The 5,425-nt window shown below is 39.7% G+C and overlaps 1 pseudogene; it reads left to right on the plus strand.

Annotated features, from left to right (window-relative positions):
* The first annotated feature begins 4,358 nt into the window (after positions 1 to 4,358).
* On the plus strand, positions 4,359 to 5,160 carry LOC102826141 (annotated as a pseudogene).
* The last annotated feature ends 265 nt before the right edge of the window (positions 5,161 to 5,425 follow it).

The following is a 5,425-nucleotide window of genomic DNA, read 5'->3' on the forward strand; positions in this document are numbered from 1 at the left end:
CTTTCTTTTTCTTTCTTCCTTTCTGTCAACAAGACTTTATCAACAACTTCAAGGTACTGGTACCAAAAGACTATTACAACATAGTCTGTGCTCCCAACAAGCTCAGTCTGGTAAGGTAGATAGATGGATCATTATTAATTGCTTGGTGATCTGTTATTATTGTTATTTGCCATAGAGTCAGTTCCGACTCATAAAGATCCTGTCTAGAGTTTCTGAGCAGTGGCTGGTAGGTTTGAACCACTGATCTCACAGTTCAAACAGCATTATCCTGCAGCACCAGTCATAAGGGAATGCCCAGCTCTTTCATCCTTCACTCAGTCAATATGTAATGAGTACACACTATGTTCCACCATAGCCCATATGTCAGTCTCCTGAACTGTGGTGGCTCATGTGTGGCTATGATGCTGGAAGCTATGCCATCAATATTTCAAATATCAGCAGGTCACTCATGGCAGAAAGGCATTAGCAATGATTCCAGACTAAAACAGCCTAAGGGGACGAAAGAAGCTAGTGATCTACTTCCAAAAATTAAACAATGTAATTTTACTTTATCAATATAAACAGTGGTGGCTATGTGTCATGGAGTCAGTTCTGACTCACAGTGACCCTGTATGGGGTTTCCGAGGACTGAGTCCCTTGTCTGATGTGTCATTGCAAAAGATTTTTCCTGTTCTGAGGGTTCCCTTTTTTACTCTTTTGGTGAAGTCTTTTGATGCACATAAGTTTTTAATTTTTAGTATGTCCCAATCATCTATTTTGTCTACTTTTATTTGTGTACTTTTCAAAATGTTTGGTAGTCTGTGTAGTCCCTGTATTAGAGCCCTCACATTTGTTCCTACTTTTTCATTGACAACCTTCATAACCTTGGGATTCACATTTAGTTCTTTAATCCATACTGAGTTGGTTTTTGTATAGGGCATGGGGTAAAAGTCTTGTTTCAATATTTTGCATATCACTTTCCAGTTCTGCCAACACCATCTGTTAATGAGACTAACTCCTCTCCATGTAATATACCTAGACACTTTGTCAAAAATCAGTTGGTCTATGTGGATTGGTTAATTTCTGGATTCTCGATTCTGTTCCATTGATCAATGTATCTTTCATTCTACCAGTATCAGGCTGTTTTGGCCACTGAAGCCATGTAGTAGATTTTGAAATTGGATAGTGAGATGAGAGTCTTCCAACCTTGAGCAGTGCTTTGCTTATCCTGGGTCTCCTTTCTTCCATATAAATTTTATAACTGTCTTTTCCATCTGTTAGAAGAATGTTACCGGAATCTGGATAGGGATAGCATTATATGTGTAAATTGCTTTGGGTAGTATTGACATTTGCACGATGTTAAGTCTTCTTATTCAGGAACATGGTATGTTCTTCCACTTTTGTTAGTCTGTTATGGCTTCTTGTAGTAATGTTTTGTAATTCTCTTTGAATAGGACCTTTGCATCTTTGGTTACATTTATTCCTAAATATTTCATCCTTTGGGTGGCAATTGTAAATATTATTGCTTTCCTAATGTTCTTTCTGGTAGTTGTCTGTTCTTGATGGTTTTCAGTTCAAAGAACTCCCTTTAGGATTTTTTGAAGTGCTGGATTGGTTTTCACAAAATCTCTTAGATTCTGTTTATCCTGGAATGTTTGCTAGCACCATTGTATTTGATTGATAGCTTTGCTGGATAGATGATTCTTCGTTGGCAGGGTTTTTTTTATAGGGTTTGTATATGTCTCCCAATTGCCTTCTTGCCTGCATGGTTTCTGCTGAGAAGTCAGAGGTTAATCGATTTGCTTGCCTTTGTAAGTGACACTTCACTTCTTCCTGTCCACTTTTAGGATTCTCTCTTTGTCTTTGATTTTGGAGAGCTTGATTTTTATATGTCTTGGTGACTTTCTTTTGGAATCTATCCTTCCTGGGGTATGTTCGGCTTCTTGAATGTTTATCTTCTCATCTTTCAAGATTTTAGGGAAATTTTCTTCCAGAAACTCTTCAACTATCTCCTCTGTGGACTTCTCTGATTCTTCCTGTTCCAGAATGCCCATAATTCTTAAATTGTTCTTCTTCATGTTATTCAGAATGAAACTTAGACTCTCTTCAGATTTTTTATCCTTTTTTTCAGCTTGCTCTTCTATCTTGGCAGTATTGAGAGATTTATCTTCCAGCCTGCTAGTTCTGGCTTCCATCTCTTCGATTCTGCTCTTTCCCTTTTCCGTGTATTGTCCATTTCTGATATTTTATTATTAATCATCTGGACCTCTTTTTGCAGGTTTTGAATTGTTTCCAATGCTGTATCAATCTTGTTTGATTGCTCTTGTAGTACTTTCCTGACTTCTTCCTTGTTTTCCTCCACCCCTTTCTGGAGCATTTGAATTTGTTTCCATATCATTCTTCTGAAATTCCTTCTGAGACAAATAAAAAACCTGTTCTTCCTCTTCTGGGGAGCCTTTGTCTGTCTCCAGCTCATTTGTCTCTGCTACTCTTTTCTGTTTGGGGACATGTTTTGAGATCTTTTGTTGCATTTTGTTTGTCATTTCCAGTAGTTATGTGGATTTTTAATGCTTAAATGGATGTTTGTTGTTGTGTTATTAAGCTTATTGGGTGTCTACTGGTGAATATGATCAGGAAATTGGCTTCCCTTTTCACATGTAATGCTTAGCAGCTGTTATTGGCTCTTGTCTCAATGTGGAATGTTATGGGGAATGCTTGTAGCTTGGTTATATGGCCACAATTGCTGTTTCTTCTTGGGTAATGTAGAAAGAAAAAGCTCCACCTCCAGGAAAAATGTGAGATCAAAAGGACCGAAAGCAGAAGGAATATAAAAGCAGAGACAAAAACTACCAGTTTGAAACAAAAATAAAACTGTGGCCGACTGTCCACTTGCCTTGCTACACAGGCAGTGTGTGTGCACCATAGAAGCCTCCAGCAGTGGGTGGGGGTGTCTGCTCACTCAGGCCCCTCCTCTAGTCACCACCATAGAGATTCACAGATAGATATTGAAAAGTTAATAGAAGAAATATTGTCTACTATTTTTGTCTCTGAAGGTCAGTTAGGTATCTGTGTGTGCATAGCATAGTTCTCAAGATAGTTGCATCCTTTTATGTTGAGGTTTTACAGATTGTTCATATGGTTTGTCTGTCAAGACTGATGGGCCTGCTTTTTTCTTGCTAGATAGGCCAGAGTATAGGGTTCTGCACAAATTAATTTTAGGGCTGAGACCCCGAGGTTGATGGCATAAGCAGCCACCAAGCTCTTTCTCTTTGTGCTGTGGGAAAACTGTGGGCTCAGTGCTGGACTTTTTTTGGGGGTGCACACCAACCTGCCTGAAGGTGTCTAGGTTGGGCAAAGAAGACACAAAAGGGAAGAGGAGATAAAAATGTGTAGAATCCCCCACAACTCCTTTTGCAAATGTCAATGCACCACTTTTAGCGCCAGTTCCCTGTGCTGGTCTAGCTGAACTCTGCCCAGGCGGGGTGGCCACAGAGGGAGTCCCATCTTGTATGATTCCTAACTGTCAGTATTTTCCTTTACATCATGATTTTTCCACTTGTGCGTGTGGGAAACTGACACCTTGCACACTAGATCCAGAGCTCTGATGTTTTTCCATGAGCACAGATTCTCTGTGTTTTTAATCCCTCCCCCCTGGAGCCTTTCCTACCTGGCTGTCTCTGTCACTGCCAAAACGGGAACAACAGTGACCTTCAAGTTTCTCCAGCGGCCTTGAAGGCAAGAAGCCAAGAGAGGGGCATTTTAAAGTCATATTCATATTTTGCTACAGATTTTCTTTTTTCTTTTCTTTTATGCCACTATAGACCTTAAGACCCAATCTGCTTTGTTTTGCTGTTGTTATTTTGCTTTTTGGTCCCCATTTTACACTCAGAGGGCTCTTTCTCTCCCTACATTACTCTAGGATAGACAGCAATTGTGAACATATAGCCAAGCTGCAATCGCACCCTATAAAACCCCACCATAGAAGCAAGAGTCAATACCAGCTGCTATACACCAGATAGACAGCTAACACCTACTACAGTTACTCTGAGTTGAGTAATAAGAAAAGTGAAAAGGGAAGCCTGATCACCTCTACCTTGACCAAACAGTTAGCTTAATAATACAAAAGCACACATACCCCATTGAACAGTTTTCACCTTGTCTAGTCAGGTCTGATGAAAGGAGATGGGGATAAGATTCTTAGATTCAATAGTAATTGTTATCATGAATAATTGTGACTGTAAAACCAATGTTCTCCTAGGTAAACTATCACTCAGTTCACAATAAAAACTAAAAAAGAAAGAAAAAATTAAATGTTAAAAAGCAAAAATGTGGACAGGTGGTAGCAGTGGTGGTGGCAGCTGTGAGGGGATTCCAGGAAGATGGTGCCGATTAAGGAATTTCATGTGGTTTTGCCATGTACTGTTGAGGAGTATCAGGTTGGGCAGCTTTACTCCATTGCAGAAGCTAGTAAGAATGAAACTGGTGGTGGAGAGGGAATTGAAGTCTTGAAGAATGAGCCTTATGAGAAGAATGGAGGAAAAGGACAGTATACACACAAAATTTATCACCTAAAGAGTAAAGTTCCAGCATTTGTGCAAATGACTGCTCCTAAGGGCTCATTGGTGTTTCATGAAAAAGCCTGGAATGCATACCCCTACTGTAGAACAATTGTAATGAAAGATGACTTCTTCATTAAAAATGAAACATGCACAAACCAGATTTGGGAACATTAGAAAATGTACATGGTTTAGATCCCAACACATGGAAAACTGTTGAAATTGTCCACATAGATGTTGCAGATCGAAGTCAAGTTGAACCAGCAGACTATAAAGCTGTTGAAGACCCAGCATTATTACAGTCAATCAAGACCAAAAGAAGCCCTTTGGGACCCAACTGGAAGAAGGAGCTGGCAAACAACCAAGGCAGTCCTCAGATGTGTGCCTACAAGCTGGTGACCATTAAATTCAAGTGGTGGGGCTGCAGAGTAAAGTAGAAAAGTTCATTCAGAAGCAAGAAAAAAGGATATTTACAAATTTTCATCACCAGCTTTTTTGTTGGATTGACACGTGGATTGATCTGACCATGGAAGACATTAAGAGAATGGAAGATGAAACTCAAAAAGAACTAGAAACAATACGTAAGAAGGGTTCCATCCGAGGCACACCAGCTGCTGATGTCTAGATGAGTCCCCTTTAGGGTCAGAGACAATATCAAACTATTTACGTAACCAAGGTCAAGTGAGGGGAACAAGTGCAGCCAGTGACAAGTGAAGATGAATCTGACCAGTATCTTGCAGTGTTGACATTTCCCAAATGTGTGCTTGTGGTTATGTACACACATGCACAGGTTCTCAACCGCATGTGTATATATGTATGTGTGTCTGTAGCTGTATATAAAATGCATGTAAAGCTACAGAGCAAGACACACACACTTGCGTGTATATATA

Source organism: Chrysochloris asiatica, unplaced genomic scaffold, assembly GCF_000296735.1.
Source record: "Chrysochloris asiatica unplaced genomic scaffold, ChrAsi1.0 scaffold00090, whole genome shotgun sequence".
Taxonomy (NCBI): Eukaryota; Metazoa; Chordata; class Mammalia; order Afrosoricida; family Chrysochloridae; genus Chrysochloris; species Chrysochloris asiatica.